Source organism: Trichosurus vulpecula, chromosome 3 (genome assembly GCF_011100635.1).
Source record: "Trichosurus vulpecula isolate mTriVul1 chromosome 3, mTriVul1.pri, whole genome shotgun sequence".
NCBI classification, from domain to species: Eukaryota; Metazoa; Chordata; class Mammalia; order Diprotodontia; family Phalangeridae; genus Trichosurus; species Trichosurus vulpecula.
The window spans coordinates 24291428-24313089 of NC_050575.1; the positions used below are offsets into that span (position 1 = coordinate 24291428).

Below are 21662 nucleotides of genomic sequence, written 5' to 3' on the forward strand. Positions count from 1 at the left end.
CTTAATAATAATTGAGACATTTATACTTGAATTCCAAACCCAAATTAAAGCAAATTACAATCCCAAGAGATTTTACATCAAAAAGCAAATTTCACTAATCATAGCTTAGAGCTATAAATCGCTATTATTATTTCTCATGCTGTTGCAATAACACTTAATAAAAAGTTGACCAGACTTTTGAAAAAAATTCATTCGAGAGCCTTTCTTCTCCTTTTTTTCTCTCCCCTGCCACCTTTTTCTTGAGTCTAAACTTACCCTGGTATAAAAATAAATCATTAGAAATTATGAAAATATGTATTAAAATTAAGAAAATAAATATGTTGTTGAATTCCACATAGATTGTTCACATAGACATGATAGTTCACTCGAAATCCCCCAAAACAATGACTACTTACTGTAAGTCTCCAGACTAACATATCTATTTCTTAAGGCATTGTATATTAATTCCTAAGGCAAAAATAAATCTTTAAAACTGGAATCAATTCAGACTAAATTGGCTCAAAATATACCTTCAATATATATTATTCCAGGTAGAATTTCACAGTCTTTATAATCACAAATCATCGTATGCTGCCTATTCAACTAAAATTCTAAGACTTCCACTCCATACTGATAAAGAATCAAGATCAGCAGGACAGAGGATATTTCTTTGTCTCATCCAAGCATGAGAGGACTTATCCAGGGAACTTCATTACTCAACTATTCTTGGAAATTAACATACACTGTATTTTAACATATATTTTTTCATGTTCCAGATGCTTATAAATTTGCTTCAAATATTTTGGGGGCAGAGAATCACATCAGAGATTATAATAGGGGAAGCTGCTAGCTTGGACATCCCTCTTTCTAAGCTAGAAATACCTTAGAAATGATTAATGACAAAGCAATGAAAACTGTTGTATATGGATTTAAGCCTAAAACTACAGAGTACACCATTAGTATTAATATTCTTCTTTGACACCAATATCACAAAAATGACAATACTATCAAAGCTTAATTTAATTTTTTTTAACTTCGCATTGAATTAATTTATACACTAGTCAAGTTGTGAAGAAGAATTATGACCAATGGAATGAATCATGAGAAAGAAGAAACATAACCAAAAAAAAAAACCAACCCAAAAACAAAAACAAAAGAGAAGCAAAAAAGGCGAGCATGTAGTGCGCCTTGATCTGTATTCAAACTTCACAGTTCTTTCTCTGGATGAAGATAGCATTCTCCATCGTGAGTCTCCTGGAGTTGTCCTTGCACCTTAGGTTGCTGAGAAGAGTGAAGTATGTCAGGGTTGGTCCTCACAGAATCCATATATCTGTGGCTGTGCACAACGTTCTCCTGGCTCTGCTCCGCTCACTCAGCATTATGTCATGTAGGTTTTTCCAGCTTGTTACGAAGTCTGCATCATCCCCATTTCTTATGGCACAATAGTATTCCATCACCTTCATATACCACAGCTTGTTCAGCCATTCCCCAATTGATGGGCATCCCTTTGATTTCCAATTCTTGGCTACCACAAAAAGAGCCGCTATAAATATCCTTGTACATATGGGTCCTTTTCCCACTTGTGTGATTTCTTTGGGATACAGCCTTAGAAGTGGTATTGCTGGGTCAAAGGGTATGAACATTTTTATAGCCTTTTGGGCATAGTTCCAAATTGCTCTCCGAAATGGCTGGATCAGCTCACAACTCCACCAGCAATGTAACAGCTTAATTTAATTTAACAAATTTAATGTCATGCCAGTAAAATTATTGACTTTACAGAATTAGAGAAAATTTTTAAAAATTCATTTCCAAGAACAAAAGATCTAGAATACTAATGGAAATAAAGAAAAAAGGCATGCATGAAAGAGGGTAGCACTTTTATTTTTTAATAATGTTTTTATCAATTACATGTAAAAACAATATTTAACATTCATCTTTAAAAATTTTGAGTTCCACATTCTCTCCCTACTTTTCTCTTCTCCCTCTCCCTGAGATGGTCATCAATTTGATATAGATTATACATGGGCAATTATGCAAAACATATTTCCCTATTAGTCATGTTGGGAAAGAAAACACAGACCAAAAAAAATCCACGAAAAAAATAACATGAAAAATAGTATGTTGTGATATGCATTCAGACCCCATCAGTTCTTTCTCTGCATTTTTCATCATGAGTCTTTTGTAATTGACTTCAATCCTTGTATTGCTGAGAATAGTTAAATCATTCACAGCTGATCATCATACAATATTGCTGTTGCTGTGTATAATGTTCTCCTGGTTCTCTACATTTCACTCTTTATCAATTAATGTAAGTCTTTCTAGGGTTTTTCTGAAATCATCCTGCTCATCATTTCTTATAGCACAGTGGCATTCCATTGCAATCATATGTTGCAACTTATTCAGCCATTTTCCCAATTGATGGACAGTCTGTCAATTTCCAGTTCTTTGCCAGAAAAAAATTGCTTTAATATTTTTGTACAAATAGGTCCTTTTCCATTTAAAAAAAATCTCTTTGAGAGAGGGTACCACTCTTAAACCTCAAACAATAGTTTTGAATAAAAGAACAATGATCAAAAACATTTGGTATTGATGAAGGAAATATAGAAATATATACACATATACATTAAATACAGAGAAGTAAACCAATGGAACAGGCGAAACAAAGAAGAATCAGAATAGTTAATATGAACAACCATATCTGATAAAACTCAAGCCTAAATGGCCTTAGAAGAACTGCTGTATGTGATAAGAATTTTGGGGGAAACTTTAATGTCCTCTGACAGAAATTAGGCTTAGACCAATAAACTTATTCCACAAAAAATTCAAAATGTATACAGAGCCTGGATATTAAAGATGATACCATTGTAAAGAATAGAAACCAATCAAATACCTTTTACCAAGAAGGTTAGGAAATTAGTTTTTCACCAGATAAGGAATAGAGGCAATTACAAAAGTTAAAAAAATAATTTTGATTATGTGAAATAGAAAAATATGTTTTTCTGATAAAATTGATGCACTCGGCATAAGAAAGGAGTCAGTTCACTGGGAGCAGAGAGGAACTTTATTTCAAATATCTCTGATACTGAATCTATATCTGAGATATGGAGACAATGAAATATGTATGTGTATGTGTGCATATTTATATATGTACATGTACATATATATGGGTTTTATATATATTATATATAATTTATGTTATATATAATATACATTATATATAATATAATTTATATTAAATCATATCAAATTAAATTATATATTAATTAAATTTAATATATAAATATATTTGGTTTAATATATATATGCAATTCTATTCTCTATGAGATAAGTAGTCAGCGAATATAAAAGATCAATATTCAAAAGGGAATTGCAAACTGTTAAAAACCATATTAAAGCCTGTTCCAAATCACTAACGATAAGAAAAATGCTAATCTAAACAACCATAAACTTTTACTGCACACCCAGGAAATGAGCAAAAATAAGAAAATATGGAAATAGTGTTAGAAGGATTCTGGAAAGATGCACATGTGCATTACTATGAATTAGAACAATCATTCTGCAAAGCAATATGCAAATAAAGTCGCTAAAAGTCCTTGATCCAAAGATTTCATTTGTTGTTCGGTCATTTTGTAGGCATGCCCAACTCCTCATGACCCTATTTGGTGTTTTCTTGACAAAGATTCTAATGTGGTTTGCCATTTCCTTCTCCAGCTCATTTTAGAGATGAGCAAACTAAGGCAAACAGGGTTAAGTGACTTGCCCAGGGTAACACAGCTAATAAGAGTCTTAGGCCACATTTAAACTCAGGAAAATGAGTCTTCCTGACTTCCAGGCCTAGCACTCTATGCACTGTGGTGCCACCTAGCTATAATGCTAGGTATATATCCTAAAAGGTGACAACGTGAAAGGCTCCATATACGCTGAAATATCAGCAGTACTTTTTGTGATATCAAAGAATGGGAAACAAAGTAGATGTCCATCAGCTGGGGAATAGTGAAACAAATTGTGGCACATTGATGTAATGGATTATTATGGTTTTGCAAACGATGAAGAATGTGATGAATTTAAAGAAACTTGGGATGATTTGTATGAACAGACGAAAAGTGACACAAGAGCCAAGAAAATAATACGTGTAGTGACTACAATCATGTAAATGGAAGGAACCACAACCGCAAAGCCATCAAAAACTAATCTTGGAATTCTTGTGTCTCTGTGTACACAAGTTTGTAAATAGCTATATTATTGCTTAAGAAAAATCTGGTGCTAATGTTTTGCCTCTGGCATTTCTCAGGTGATGGCTAATTCTTCACCATATGCTATAGCTCCATTGTAGACTTCATTGTTTAGTGGGATTTCCATCCTGGTTATTGGCTGCAGCTTGGATTCTGCAGCCTTTAGTGGAAAAATGTGTACAGATTTCATGCTTGACACTTAACACTTACCTATTGGCAAATTACACTGCTTGACTTAAAGGAAATAAATAGTGTCTATTTCAATGTAAAAAAAAAGTTAACCTTCAAAAAGTAAAAGAATAAGTTTGGTCCCAAAGAAGAGATATGAGAAGATATCTCCCCTTCATGGAATATTGCATATAATGTCAGATTCTTTAATAAATTGATTTGTTTGCTGATTTTTCCTTTTTTCTATTTTTTAAAGAGCATCTTTTATTATAAGGAATGGCTCTCTGGTAGGGAGGAGGAGTGATATGGGAGAAATCTAGGTGATATGAAAAGAAAAGCTCAATAAACATTTCTTGAAAATTTAGGGATTTCACCGGAAGGGCTAGATGTTTGCCTCCAAACAGAAATAAAAATGACAGTGCCTTCCATGAAAGAAAGGCAAGTTTGCTGGGGAGCTCAAGATGACTACTGGAAATACTTCCATGAAAATACTGATGATGCCTCTAAGTGTAAAAAGTTAAGAAGTGTTTTTGAATAAAGCTGCCCCCAACAGTGGATTAAACATTTTGATAAAAGAAGAGATTACTAAAGTTCAAAGAAAAGTTTGAAGTGGGACAATTTGAAACTTCAGAGAGAACAGCAACATCATAGTTCTTTGTAAAAAAAAAAATTTAAAACAAATACTGAGACTATTCTTTGTGGACATCAGTAAATATTCCTTTGAATACCAGTTTGCCTGAATTGTGAAGTATGACAGATTGGACTCATTGTCAGCACAGTTCTCCTCCTCTCAACAGTACTGAAAATGATCAAGAATCCAACAGGGTTAGAATATCTAATTCATCCGGGAATAATTTGGATAAAGTGGTAGAGAACTCATTATGGAAGTGGGTTTTATTGCTCGTTTTCATAATATAAAGTAAGCAAACTAAAAGTGATTTTTTTTTCTTTTCTAGCTGAGAACTACACTTGAACTTGGTAAAAGAAGTGCTTTAGAATTGATTCTTTTAAGTGTTTATATGTGGCATCAATATTTTACTTGAATGAAATGGACAACTTCAAAGCAAACACTGCAAGATGACATGATGTGAAATGTCAAGGGGACAGAGTTTATATTAGAGTCAAACTTTAAGTATTCTGCTACATGTGATGGTTAGTAAACAGTTAATTTGTAAATAATGTAGTCTCTTAAGAAGATATAAATCAAGGGGTCGTAACCTGGGGCCACATTGCTTTTATTTTTAGTTGCATGACTGTCACATCTCTGCATTTATAAAACAGAAATGCTTGACAATCATCATGATGATTCAAGAGAAAAGATATCACCAAGCTTACTCTCTTGGTTTATGTTCTTCTATTCTTACTCTCACCTCTTTGTTTCCACAATCAGTCATAAAAGGATAACTGGGCACAGAGGCTATACCTTTTTAAATGAAATTATACCTTTTTAAAATAATATTTTAATTTTTTCCAATTACCTGTAAAAACAATTTTTAACATTCTTTTTTTTTAGTTCTGAGTTCCAAACTAGAATATAATACCTTTGAAAGCATAATAGAAAACACTAGGCATCAGAAGGCTGAGATTTTAATTCTCCTCCTCACTGGTCCTGTAACTTTGCATTTTATTCTCTGAAGCTGGGTTTCTTTATCCAGAAAATTGGGAGATCTTCTGCCCTGCCCATCTCCCAGGGCTATTATGAAAATCAAGTGATCAAAGAACTGTCCAAATCTTTCATTTTACAGATGAGGGAATGTAGCCCCAGAGGTGGAATTTGAATCCAGATTCCCTGGCTCTCTATCTAGCATACCACACACAGCTAATGTATGTGAAACAAAGTATAAAGATTCCACAAAGCTTCCCATCAATTGTACTGTAATTCAGCTCTACCCTCCATATGTTCAAAACTTTGAACTTTACTGGTTGGATTCTGACTTATATGGTACCTCCTCCCTACTACCAACCCTGGTAATGATGGACGACTACCTCCAAGACTTTATACAGAACTTTTCAAACCTCTCTCATATAGGCATCATCATATGTGTTGTATTATAGCTATCTCTGTAAATGATGTATCAGTGTAATAGGTGGTAAGCTCTGTGAGGGCAAGGACTGTGTTCTATCTAAACTCTGCATCCGCTACTTTCCCAGAACAGGGCTCTGAACACCTCTAGAAGAGCTTAATAAATATTTCTTGAATTGAAAAAAAAAAGAAAATTTAGGGATTGAAAATTAATTCTGATTGCCCAAATTTACACTATTCACACACTTAAGGCTAGTGATTTGCCATACTATCCAAGATACAGACAGAGCTGGTAGAATAGAAATTCTATCTGCTTTTCAAGAGACATGTGGGTCTTGGCACTTCAGCTCATCCCAGTAGAATACATAATTGCCAGGGAGAGCAGAGATGGAGCCTGGGTCTGAATGGGACATCTACTCTTTGTGGGACCTTGAGCATGACACTTAGCCTCCATAGGACTCAGTTTCCTTAAATCTAAATCGAGTGGGTTGGATTAAAATGCCTCTGAAATGCCTTGGACATTTGGATACTATAGTCTTTGTTATTCAAGGATCATGATAGTAGCTTGCACTGCCACCTAGTGGTCAATTATGTACATTGAAGCTTCCAACCCTCCACCGTCTCTGAATTACATCACTTGGGTAAAACGTTCTTTGCCAGGCTTGAGATCTGTTTTCCCTCAATACCATATCTATTTCCTCTTCTGACCAGGGAGTTCATACTGTATTTGGATGTCAATATTCTTCTTTAATTTCTACTTCTTCTCATCTTTGCTAAAATTCTCTGTACCATGCTTTCCTATTCTGGGTCCCGGATTTCTTCTCAATAGATGTCTTTTTAAATATCTTATGTGATTCTCTTAATTTGTAGCATTACTCCAGGTCCACTTTTCCTGATTCTGTTACTTTTGATTACCATATGTTCTTCAAGAAGCATGGATTTTATCCCATCAAGTTTGGATGGGATTTCTGGATCATGTGATCAACAACATGGAAGACTAGACACTCTCTCCCATCCTAGTAACCTCTCAAATCTCTCCGAAACAATTATGCACAAGAGGTGAAGTAATTGCAGCTGCCCCCAAGATCTAAGTACCAAGCACTCTTAAGGAGTTAACAACACAGTGATCTGATAACAGAGAAGGCTAATCCCTAATCCCTTCTCTTCCTCCAGTCCCCAGTCTGGCAGAGCAATACAGCCCTACACGTGGGCTTGTTTTCTGAGATCTGCTTAGTAATTCTTTTAGTGCTGCTGTGGTCTCTGCCAGTTAACAACATTCTCCAACAACCTCCCAACCCTCACTATACCATTCTGAAGCAACAAGCTGTAATAATTTGCCTCTTGATGCCTGATAATCAATTTTGTTATTTCTCATTAGGTATCTGACTGCCAGGATACTTTTCTTCCTTTGACAAATTTCGTGACAAATCTATGATTATTTTTGCTTTCCCTTTCCCCATGCTTATGCAAAGAGAACAAATAAATGGTTTTAGAAGCCAATCAAATGAATCTCTAGCTATCCATTTCCCACCCCTGATTGCCCTCACACCACTTGGGAGAGCAATCCTCCTTACTTTGAGATTTTTGTCTTCATCAAAAAGACCAGAAAAATTGGCTATACTGATTTTTTAAAACAACTTTTCACTAACACTACATGAAGCGAATTATTTTTTCATCACATTTTATGCCACATTAATTGCTAATAATTTGAGTTTACAAAATGTGCTTTTCAGTATGGTGATTAGCAATGATCTCCATATTTTTATTATATTTCCAGCATTTGAAAGTTCTGTGTAGATAATATATGTTCTATAAATTGCAATCTTGAATTAACATTCATTCATCTTCATACTATATATGGTATTCTTTGTCAAGAACCACTACTTATTTGTAATTAAGAATTATCTGTCAGTATGAATAAGGTCATTTTAAATGTCTTTCAGAGATGGAATGTCCATGTGCAAATGACTTAAAGATGTGATCTATCAGATGCATTCATACTTATATCTAAATTACAAATAGCCACTTCATTTTCAGTGTTACTCTTCTTTAGATGTTAATACATTCATTTTTAATTAGCATTACACAATTCATTTTTTTCAAACTGTATTGATGATGCCTTTTCTTGGACAAAGTTATTTCCTGATCTACACCTCCTCCAGGTTAACTCTTCTTCGTACCATAGTGGAGAAAAACAACAACAAAAAACTAAACAATGATTGCGTCTTGGCAGTACACATAATATTTTTTATCCAAAGACCCCTACTTTTCTCATTAGAAGAAGTATATTTTATAATCTGATCTCCAGATATAAGTTTGATCATTACGACTAGTCAGTTTGGTTGCTTTTTAGTGTTGTTTCCATCTGCATTGTTGTAATCTTTATATTATTCTCCCGGTTCTATTTAATTCACCCTCTACCAGTTCATATAGATCTTTCTATTGTGGTGCTGGAGAAATCAGTTATTGCTAAGGAGACCCCTGCCCCCAGCCCCTAACTAAAAACCCCAGTTTGCGTAAGAAAAATGGACTTAGTTCCTGCCATTTAGCATTCAGCAAATGTCCTTGGGCCCCGTGACTGTTCTAAGGAATGTAGACTAATTAACCAGAGGAAAAGCTTGATGCTAGCAGTCTCTTTGTTTCCCGAGGGGGCTCAGAGATGTCTCTATTTTGTGTCAACAAACCCAGCTGGAGCATCCCTTGGTCTGTCTATGACCATTAAGGATGAAAGCCTCAGCCCCAGACATTCTCTTGAATTATGTGACTGTTCCTTATCCTTATCTTACGAGCATATACCATGTTGTGGGATGAAAATAGCAAATTGGACACAGAGATCTTGGGTTGCAATTTCAGTTGATGCTTTGTCAGCTATCTGATTTGTTGTATTTATAATCTATTCTATTGAGGAAGTTCCTTTTCTTGTATCATGGTCATAAAAAGTGAAATAACACAGGCTTGCCGGGTCTGCTAAAATAACATATGTAAATTTCAAGAGTTAATTAACCACTGCACCCTGTTTTTCTGTATAAATACAACTTCTTAACCCCAACTCAGGACTATTCTGATTTGGGTTGAACCCCGAATGGTCACCAGCTAATAAATTCTCCATTTAAAACTTTTACCCTGTGGCATGTCTCACTCACTCTCGGCACAACACTACGCTTCTCTGAATTTCTCATATTTGTCATTTCCTACAGAACAAAACTATTTCACTAATTCATGAAGCACAATTTGTTCATGCGTTCTCTAGTTGATGAGTACACACTTTGTATGTATGTGTATGTATATATATATATATATAAATTATAATTACGTAATTGATATGACCTTTCTTTTTGTTTTTGACCTTGTCCTATGTGCCTAGTATTCTGAGCTTGGCCTGACCCAAGCAAGTCCCTTGGTTGTTTTTACTCAATACTGAAACAAAAAAGAGATACTCATAAGTCATTCTCAGTTAACAAAAGGAGATTTACTTAATCATAGTAGCAAGTCATTCGACAAGGATAGGTACTAAGGGCACTATGATTCAGCTTAACAAGGCTCCCTTGCCTGAGCTTCCCCTTGTGTTTTGGCAAATAAGAAATGATGTCAATAGACTCAGCTATTAGTCCTTTTAGCTGACTAGGTCTGGAGGATAATCTCAATTATCTTTTAAGGAAAAACTGGCCTAATATGGCTTGGAAGGGAGGGTGGGGAGGTTATCAGATATCACTCCCACCATACTCTGCCCCCTGGTGTTAAGATATTTAAGGTCTTTCACCACCTAAATGACTTTGGGACTGTTGCTGGTCAATTCTCATCTCCAAGATTCAAGAAGTTTCATACAAGCAGCACTTAAAGGAGAAAGAAAATACAAAATATAAACAGAGCAAAAACAAAACAATTTAACAGGTCACTGAAGGAGTGATTGAATAAGAGAGGACAAAGACCAGAAATCCCATGCTTCATTCCATTCTGCTTTTGCAAATATCAAGTCCCAGGTCTAAGTGATCAGGTCCATATGGTAGCTGATGCCACCTTTTTTTTTTTTTACAATTCTCAAGGAGTCTCTCAATGCCAAAAGGTGAAATTAAGGAGGAACAGCACTGGGAATATTAGTGCTATTGCAAAAATGTCACAGCTTCCTCCATAGCCAGCATTCCCCATAAGTCAGGGATAACTAGCGTGTACCACCATCCACTTAGTGTCCCCTGGGAGTCCCAAGGTGGGGAGGTGTAGAGGGCCAGCTCTGAGAAAGTCCATTCTGGGATAAGATACAGGCCAGATGCCTGATCTTGCCCTTGGGCTGATAACTCAGCATGTGGGCTCTTCATCCCTCCCTTCACATGCATGTGCTGCTCAGGATGAAGGCTCTTCAAACCTCCTCAGTACACACGTGCTCTGTCAAAGAACCCCATGACACACACTTGCTAAATACCACCTGTGGGCTATTAGCACAATATTGTTTAGGGCAAAAGGGGAACAAAAGCAGGAGGAAGTCATGCATTATGCAAATGCCTTGCATTTGGATTTGTTGATTCTGCTTGCCTAAAAGGTATGTAAGCCCTGTCCCTGAGTTAAATAAACTGAGCTGTTCTTTACTTTTCTACCTGGCCCCTGCTTAGTGTTTTTCCTTTCACTCTCTAAGGCACTGTGCTAAGTGCTTTGGAGATACTATCTTATCTGATCTTAACACCAATTCTATGAGGCAAGTGCTGTTATTATCCCCATTATACAGATCAGAAACTGAGACAGATGGAAGTTAAGTGATTTCCCTAGGGTCTCACAGCTAGTAAGTGTCTGAGGCTGGATTTGAAGTGACATCTTTCAGTCCCTATAACCAGCATTCAATGCACTGCACCACCCGGCTGGGATGAGAAGGTAGTGACCACAAAGGTCATATCTGAAATCAACCCCTGCTCCCTTCCTCCCCATGGAGAAGATAATTGAGGCTTTGAGGACTTCTCTACACCTTTTCCCAGAAGGGAGGAGGGAATAGAAATGATGAGTACTGTCCAGCAAACTCTGTGCTTCATAGTGACAGCCAACAGTGTAACAATTGGAAATCTCATCGTGGGATAATTTCATTTTTTTCCTTTCTCTAACTGGGAGTTGGAATGCTGCACTGCTCTGTCTCCACCTCTCCTTGACTCCTTGCTAACTCCCCTCAATGAAAATAGGAACAAATTATTTAAAGCTTAGTTTCAGGCTTATATCTAGGATTTCTCCAAAAGAGAATGCAGAAAGATAATCACTGTGCCATATGAATCAGATGTGGTTATTTTTACTTCTTATTTATATTTACTTCTATATTTATATCTATTACTTTTTTAAAATTTTTTTTTATTTTTTATATTTTTTATTTTTAGTTTACCACACTCGGTTCTACATAATTTTGAGTTCCAGATTTTCTTCACCGCCCTTTCCCCTCCCTCCCCAAGACGGCATGGAATCTGATATATAGTCTACATATAACTTCACATTGAACTTATTTACACAATAGTCAAGTTGTAAAGAAGAATTATGACCAACGGAATGAATCATGAGAAAGAAGAAACAGAACCAAAAAAAATCCCAAAAACAAAAACAACAGACAAATAAGGGGAAAAAATAGGCGAGCATAAGATATGCCTCAATCTGCATTCAGTCTCCATAGTTCTTTCTCCGGATGTAGATAGCTCTCTCCCTCAGGAGTCCTTTGGAGTTGTCTTTGAACCTTGTATTGCTGAGAAGAGAGAAGTCTATCAGAGTGAGTCATCACAGAATCCATATATCTGTGGTTGTGTACAATGTTCTCCTGGTTCTGCTCTACTCGCTCAGCATTATATCGTGTAGGTTTTCCAGATTATTATGAAGTCCGTATCTTTCCCATTTCTTATAGCACAATAGTATTCCATTACCTTCATATACCACAGCTTGTTCAGCCACTCCCCAATTGATGGTCATCCCCTTGATTTCCAATTCTTCGCTACTACAAAAAGAACCACTATAAATATTTTTGTGCATATGGGTCCTTTCCCCACTTGTGTGATCTCTTTGGGATATGACCCTAGAAGTGGTATTGCTGGGTCAAGGAGTATGCATATTTTATAGCCCTTTGGGCATAGTTCCAAATTCCTCCCCAGAATGGCTGGATCAGGTCACAACTCCACCAGCAATGTAACAATGTTTCAATTTTCCCGCATCCTCTCAAGCATTTATCATTTTCCTCTTTTGTCATTTTTGCCAATCTGACAGGAGAAATGTGGTACCTAAGAGTTGTTTTGATTTGCATTTCTCGAATCAGTAGTGATTTCGATCATTTTTTCTGATTACATGTAAAGAAAATTTTCAGCATTCATTTTTTGAAAGATTTTGAATTCTAAATTTTTCTCCCTTCCTCTCCTCCCCCTCCCCAAGATGCAAGCAACCTGATATACGTTATATATGTGCAATAATGTAAAACATATTTCTACATTAGTCATTTCATGAAAGAAAAAACAGAACAAAAGAAAAAAATTAAAAACCTCAAAAAAAGTGAAAATAATCTGCTTCGATATGCATTAAGACTCCATCAATTCTTTCTCTGGATGTGAATGGCAATTTCCATCATGAGACTTTTGGAATTTTCTTGGAACAGTGTATTACCGAGAAGAGTTAAGTCAATCATAGTCGATCACGTCACGGTGTTACTATTACTTTGTACAATATTCTCCTGGTTCTGCTCGCTTTGCTTAGCATCAGTTCATATAAGTATTGACACCATTTTTCCAAAAGTGTGTACTCACATTGTGTCTCTGTGTGATATTTTGTTAATCTCGCAATATTTCAAACTTTTTCAATATTATTATACCTTTCATGGTGATCTGTGATCAATGATATTTGATGTTACTATTGCAATTATTTTGGGGTGCCACAAACCACACCCCAATAAGGTGGCAAACTTAATTGATAAAGGTTATTTCTGTTCTGACTACTCTATCAACCACTTTGGTCTCTCCTCTCTCTTTCTGTCTCTGTATGTCTGTCTCTCTTTCTCTCTCTCTCTCTCTTTCTCTCTTTCTATGTCTGTCTCTTTTTCTGTATCTCTCTCTGTGTCTCTGTATCTCTCTCTCTCTCTCTCTCTCTCTCTCTCTCTCTCTCTTTCTATTTCTCTTTCTCCAGTCTGTACAATGGTCTCTAAGTATTCAAGTAAAAGGAAGAGTCAATCAATATGGCAAACTTCATTGTTGTCTTATTTTAAGAAATTACCACAGCCACCCCAGCCTTCAGCAACCACTGCCTTGATCAGTCAACAGACATCAACATTGAAGCAAGACCATCCATTGGCAAAAAGATTACGAGTCACTGAAAGCTCAGGTGATGATTAGCATTTTGTAGCAATAAAGTATTTTTAAATTAAGGTACATATGTTGTTTTTTAAGACATAATACTACTGCACACTGAACAGACTACAGTATAGTGTAACCACAGCTTTTATATAAACTAGGAAGCGAAAACATTTGTGTGACTAGCTTTACTGTGAATTTGCTTTACTGTGGTTTTCTAGAACCAAACCTGCAATATCTCCAAGTTATGCCTGTACATGAATCAAAACAAGGGAGTCTGGGCTATATCTTCTTAAAAATGTCCATCCTTTCTCTGACTCAGTAGCCAATGAGGTGATTCCTTCTTATTTTGAAGCACCTAGTACTTCAGCACTGAACTACAACAAGACTTGAAGAAGTTTGTCATCCCTGACATAATCAAAGGTGAGTTATTATGTCCCCAGTCACCAGGAAAGGGGGTAGGAAGTAAAACCACACAGAGAGGATTACAATAAAAGGCTAAATGTGATCAATACATAGCAGAGGCCCAAACGAAGTGTTCCATGTTGAAGTCTTCTCAGTGATCCAAATGCAAAATGTCCAGCAAGCCTCTTCTGGTGTGACCTTCTCCCCTTGGCTGAGGAGTTAGATAGAATTACCTGAGGATTAGGGAGAGATGTTATTCACAAGAAAAGAAATTGTCTCTTAATTCCATACTACCTGATTGAAACGTATATTTTTCTCCTCACTGGTTTCAATCTTCTTGATGACCTAATTCACACAATTTTTCCTTGATTTGTCCTGAGAACACACACACACACTCACACACACACATGGGGAGGACATTTAAAAAATATTCTTTCTGTGTTTTCCTTGGGAGAATAGCTGTGTTACCATCTATTATTTTGGAGAGTAGTAGAGGGAAGATGACATTCACAGGAGTTGTTGGATATAGAAGGGGCTCACCAGGAAGACCAGGGACCAGCAGGGTCCTCTGAACTTGAGGCTGAACCCTCTGCTGGTAGAACATCTGTTTAGAACCTTGCTCCTGGTAATAGACTCCTGTTTTCTGACCTGCTTTTTGGTTCATTCTTCTCATCATGGCTACAATCAGATAGCAGCCAGAAACTATTTTTCCCTCAAAATTTGAATAATTTGGTGATGATGAATCAAGATAAAAGTTCATTCATTTAACAACCACATATTAGTGAATGAAAAGAATGCCCTAGACATTTACTTTCCATTTGGTGAGTTGAGGTCCCTGTCTGCCTACTATGAAGGGAAATGACTCATTAGGTAGGATTTCCTATAATTACACTTCTCAAGTTTTGGGGGTAACTTTCCTCTCTACATTTTCCTTCCTAGAAGACCCTCAAAACAGAAATGAATCATTCTTGGTTTTCAGGGGACAGGCATGCTGCATTTCTCAAGATCTCAGGGTTTACACATGAGAGCAGTGTAACAGGCTCCCGAATCTCAAAATAATCTTCATAAGACACATGGGTAACATTTCTAATCCCCTTTTCCAGGACTGTCTATTGCCTCTACAATAAAGTACAAACCAGCTTGCCTGAAATTTGAAGTCCTGTACAACATTTCTACCTAACTTTTCCAGGCTTATGTTATCTACTATCACTTCACAAACTTCATTTCAGCCAAACTGGTCTACTTCTCATTCTTGAACTTAACATCCCATCTCTTGCTAAAATGCAGTTGTTTAAGCTGACTTCCATGATCAGAATATGATACTCTATTTCTCAGAAATCTTCATTTGAGCCTCAGTTCAGGTGTAACCTCTTTTATGAATCCTTCATGACTTCACAGTTGTTACTGTTCTCTCTCTCTCTGTCTCTCTGTCTCTCTGTCTCTCACTCTCTCTCTCTCCCGATTTTTTCTCTTTCTATATCTGAATATGAAATGCAAATATGGATTCCCTGAGGGTAGGAACTCCTTCATTTTTATCTTCCTTATATTTTTGTAGCATGTATGTTGTGGCTCTCTCTCCTTACAACCAGACTTGCTTCATCTTTCCCCCGGGTTCTAGGATATCATGAATGTTTAAGGTTTACATTTATCTATTACCATTGGATCAACTCCCCCACCTCTAAACATAGACACACTCTTAGGTACCAGGTAATACTGACACAGTTCTGGTTAATCACTTAACATTGATTAGCTTTCACAGAGGGACATTTACTTCAAAGATTTAACAGGAACAAATATAGGTATATTTCTACAAATATTTTTCCCGGTGCCCTGGGGGTATACTCTCCCCTAAACCATCTTAGTCTTTGGAAAGAAGAGGTTCAAGTTATTTTGTGTCATGCATAGCACTGATCCCACTCAGTTCCCATCCAGAAGTGGTCCAAATATCAAATGACCCTCCATCTCAGCTTCTTCTGGCCTAGGTCCAGAAGGTCATTTCTGAAAATCACTTCTTGCTTCTCAAGGCATCAGTGCTAGTTGGGCCACAAAATTCATCCTGCTCTCTGCCTCAAGAGTTCCATGGCTTACTCTCCTGACCTCTAGACTAATCTCTTTCACAAAAAATATAAAAGAACACAGAGGCCAAAAGAGATCACTGAGATCCCCTAAGAGTACAGCTGAAAGGAAAGTAGTTAAAATGGCCATTGTTTCTGCCTTGTTAGAACTAAGCTACTTATTCCTACTTGACTGACAGTGACGATTACACATGGGAGAGGCCTTAGAGTGAGGTAGTGTTCTCCAGTGGAAAGAGCATTGGCATGGAAAGGAGTTTAAGAGATAACAACCACACAATATAGGACTGGAGAAACAATGTTGTCAGACCACACTCCAATGCATCTGATGAATGAAATTATCAGATGTCCACTTCCACCTCTCCCTTTCTTCAGGCCTCAGTACTCAGCATCATCTAGTTAGTAGACTGGAGTCAGTTGTTATTCATCTTTTATTTTTTTAAATACATAATTTTTAAAATTTTAGTTTACAACACTCAGTTCCACAGTTTTTGAGCTCCAAATTTTCTTCCCCTCCCTCCCCTCTCCCCTCCAAAGACGACCAATGATGTCATGGGGTGATGTCTAGACTTACATGTGAATTGGACTTAAGTAAGACAGAGTGGCACAAAGTCATCAGCCTCACTCTCTTCCAGAGTCACTGAAGCCCAGGGGCGAGACAACGGTCAAGACACCGGTGATGGCTCAGGATGAAGTGCCTGACCTTGGCGTCTATGATGTCTAACCAAGTTCTCAGCACTTGTTTCATTTCCCTTCATAATCATTAGAACAAATTATTCTCATCTACCCATTCTGCTGTGGGAAGCCTTCACATGATTGGGGTAGACATCTCCCTAATTAACCAATGGTTTTGAGGCCTGTCAGGTATCATCAACTTGGTTTAGCCTGTCTGCCAAGATGTTCCACGTATATTCCACAGTCTCTTCAAAGTACTCCCAGTATAGGGCATCACAACTATTCCTGAAGCAAAATCCCTAGCCTATGGGGATGTACTATCTCAGTCCCTCTGGGCATTTGCCAGACCTCTGTTCCATATTGATATTTCACTTTTTTGGTTGACAAAATACTTTAAATACATTATTTCATGTGATCCTTGCAACTACTCTGTAAAGTTGGTGGGGAGTGGGATTATCATCTTTGGAAATGCAAAAAACTGATTCTCAGAGAGATGAAGTGACATAGAAACTGAGTGACTGAGCTGGGACTCCAGTTCAGTTCTTTTGATTAGAAGTTTGGTTCTGATTTACTGATAACTTCTTGTAACACAGACACACTAATAACAATGAAGTCTTGAGGAGTATCACCAACACACATGCCTCCATAATTCATTACTCAACTAGAATCATTTTTCTTACACCAAGATCAGGTCATGTCTTTCCTGTGCTCAAAAATTTTCATGGCCTCATGAATGTCTATGTGATAAAATTAAAAGTCCTCTGCTCATCATTCAAAGCTTTCTATTATTTGCTTTGAATCAACCTTTCTAAACTTATCTCTTATTAACTCCATGCCTGTGGTGTAGTTAGTGTGGTGAGTATGTGATATATAACACAACATAGTATAGCATTGCACAAAATGATATAGCATCACATTAACACACCTCTTTCAGTTTTACAAAGCCCTTTGCTCACAGTGGCTCTATGGGGTGGGTAGAATCAGTAATACTAACTTGTCTTACTCTTGCTATTGGAAGAGGCTGCCCCTCAACTTCCCACTTCCCAATGGTTCAAGAACAATGGCTAGTCTAAAGAGAGTCTCAATTCTCCAATTCCAGTTCCAAGCAATTTCTCCCATGTCTCATTCAGGAAACAAAGTCTAATCTCCCCAAGTCCTTTTGCTCACTAGCTGTTTAGGGTGGGGGCAGAGGGAATAACAATTTTGCCAACTTCCAGTCTTCTGGGGAGTTGGTAGGAGGGTGGGGAAGTTGATGGGGATTGTTCATTAGGATAAAAGTTCTTCTTTATGGGGGACCTGGATAGTCCTCTGAAGTGGACAACAGTCTTTCAATTAGTAATTGTAATAAATGACATGTAATACTTTAAAGTTTGTAAAGCTTCAGCTCATTTGATCTTCATAACAATTAGGTTGTATGACATAGGTCATTTTTTTCCTTAAGATTGGGATCTGTGATTTCCACTGGCTTAGGAATTTCACATTATCATCTCATTTAATCTTCACAACAACCCTAGGAGATGGGTCATTTTGCAATTGAGGAAAGTGAATCAAACAGAGGTTTAGTGACTGGCTCAGAGTCACAGGGTTGGTAAGTGTCTGAGGCTAGATTCGAACTCAGGTCTTCCTGACTGTAACCGAATGCTCTGTATACTGTGCCACCTAGCTGCCTCTAGGGATTCCAGGGAAGTCCTACTGAGGAAACTTCATCCATCAATGTAGATAGGCAATTGTTCTATGAAGTATAATCTTAGCTTTGCCTGGAGGTACTGAATATTAAACAATATGCCTAGAGGTGATATTTGAACCCAGGACATCCTGACTTGAAAGTGAACTCTCTATGAAATAAGCTCAGATTGCCTCTACCATGTATGGTATAAGGGGCAAGGGGAGCTGTTCTTTTAATAAACTTATTTTTTCTGAGACTGTTTCTGACTCATTGCCCGTACTGTGATTACAATCAGATCAAGTGGTGAGGGAGACATTCAGATATTCATTCCAGATTCTCATAAGTTCTAATGAGTTTTCATTAATGCTTTAGAAGAAAAATGAATGAAGGAGATGATATATTTCTTTCCATCACTAGGAGGGTTATCCTTAATTGTCCTATGTCTCCTTGGCACTGTGAGGAGGCCACATATATCTTTATGTGGTATTATATCACTTTCAAAAAACACTGCATCATTTTGAAAGACTATTCCTGCTTCTTTATGTGAGAATCATTTCAGGAAACTCCAGACAGAGAAAGACACTCAGAAAAACTGTAACATATTCCCCCACTTCTTCCCCAGGCTTCTCCTCAATAGAGAATTACAAACTCTTAAAATTGGAAGGGACTTTCTTGACTAACCAATACCTGAAATACCAACCCTTCTGAAAAAATAAGAACAACAACTGGCATTTATACAACACCTTAGGTTTCAAAAAACACATTACATATATCACTTCCTTTCAAGCTCACAACTCTGTGATATAAACATTGCAGGTGTTCCTATTCCAGGTTTGCAGATAAGAAATTTAAGACATAGATGTGTGCCTTGGTTCCATGATTTCTTAGGAAGCAAGTGAGAATGGTTCTCATGAAAGTTACAAGAGTCTTGCCTCTGGCTGGACAGAAAATACAGTTGTATAGTAAGTTTCAAAGGAATCAAAGCCAGGTCCATCGTGATCCCAAACCTAGGACTCCTTTTGGTAACATTGTTTCTTCTGGTTCTCTTCTTACCTGATTGTTCCTTTTCAATCGCATTTGCTGGATCTTCATTTGTGTCCCCTCAAAGTTCAATCCTATGTCTGTTCTCTCTTCCTTTTCTTTTGTCTTACTTGGTGATCTCATTAGCTACTGTGTTCTATGCAGTTGATTCTCTTGTCTGTATATCCACTATACTACACTGTTTTCCCAGAAAAATGAAACAGAAAACCTTCAGTGATGGGGAGCTCCCTACCCCCTGAGACAACATATTCCATTTTTGGACTAAATCTGGCTGCTGCTTTAAGCTTAGATGCCTAGTGAGCTGGCTTTTTGAAGGATAGAAACCCTGGGCCTGGAGAGTCAGTCAGTTCTCCCCCTTCTAGCTTCAGCTTTTTCACTACAGGAAATGTTTTTATTTAAAATGGATAAAATAATTCACTAAGGCCTTAACCATTGAGTACTGTGAGATTTGGGTTATTTTAAGGTAATGGTAATCCTACTGGTAAAAACTAAATCTCTTTGTTCCTGACATATAGAGGGGGTCTGCATCATGCAGAAAGAGGCACAATTGGGCGACAGTTAGGGAGTGTTGTGAGGCACCGGTGCGATGATGGATATAAAACTCTTCACAAACTTTGAAGTGCCATTTTCCTGTGGTGTGTCATTGTTGTTATTGTTGTTGTTGTGAGTCTCCAGCCATCCCGGCTGCTGATAAATTCATTCCCTAAGCTGTCTACCTTGCTCCTGCTGGGCTCAAGCTCAGTGTTTACAAAGCAACAAAGGCAGATGCTGGTGTATGTATAGCAGTAGGGCTATTAAGGGAGGAGGGGAGAGAAACAGGTATGCATATACTTTTAAGTTTAATTTGCATCATTAACACTATTTAAAGTAAAGAAAATTAATAAAACAATAAATTAAGCCTCAATTTGTCTACTGACAAGTTCTGAAATGTAAATGCTTACATTTTAAATTTAACCACAGGCCAAGATGGTGACTGGAAAGCAGGGACTTGCTTAATCTCTCCCCCAAATCCCTCCAAATGCCTGTATAAAAATGGCTCTGAACAAATTCTAGACCTGCAGAACCCATGAAATAGCAGTGGGAAGCAGGTCTCCAGCCCAGGAGAGCCTGGGTGATCACTGGGAAGGGTCTATTGCAAGGTGCTGTGAGCAGAGTGTAGCCTAGCATGGGCTACGCCAGGAACAAACAGATGAGCAGTTGGGCAGAGCTGGTCTGAAGGCAATGAATCATTGAGCTGTGGCAGTTACCAGACATTTAAACCCACAAATACCAAAGACCACAGAGCAGGTTAGTGGGAAAACTGCTGGATAAGGGTGAGAGCACCCCAGCCCCAGCCCTGGGGTGTTGGAGGGGGCACAGTGGTAGCAGTGGTGGCAATAGCATGAAGCTCCTGTGGCTGCTTCCGGAGCTCCAGCGTGAGCTGCTTCTGGATTCCCTGGCTCACTCGGTGGGAAGAATCAAGCGGCGAATAGGAGTGGGAGTGCAAGGAGTGCTTTGCTGATGCAGAAGCAGGTTCTCTTGCTTTGCCCTGCTTGAATCTGGGTCATGGTCCTGGTTGGTGGTTCTTGGGGGAGGAGGAGAGCCAGTGCGGCAGAACTTGCAGTGATGGTGGAGTAGAAGTAGCTCTGAAAATGGCAGTACAGCCCCTAAAGCTTGGGACAAAGTACTCTCTACTCTATAAGCAGCCATACCTTGACAAAAAGCTCAAAGGTCAAACAACAGGCTGGGAACATGAACAGGGAACTTAAAAGGACTCCAACTCAAACTCAGACTATAGAATCTTTTTTGGGTGAGAAAGAAAATCAAAACATACAGCTAAAAGAAGTCAACAAAGTAAAAGAGTCTACATCAAATGCCTCTAAGAAAAATATGAATTGCTCTCAGGCCATGGAAGAGCTCAAAAAGGATTTGTAAAAACAGGTAAGAGAAGTAGAGGAAAAATCACAAAGAGAAGTGAGAGTGGTGCAAAAAGGCATGAAAAACAAGTCATCAAATTGCTAAAGGAGACCCAAAAAAACACTGTAGAATATAACACCTTAAAAAATAGACTAACCCAAATGTCAAAAGAGCTCCAAAAAGCCAATGAAAGGCAGAATTAGCCAAGTGGAAAGAGGG

General features: G+C 37.7%; 1 pseudogene; it reads left to right on the plus strand.

The window, feature by feature from the left end:
* The first annotated feature begins 4779 nt into the window (after positions 1–4779).
* On the plus strand, positions 4780–5030 carry LOC118841081 (annotated as a pseudogene).
* Positions 5031–21662: the final 16632 nt, after the last annotated feature.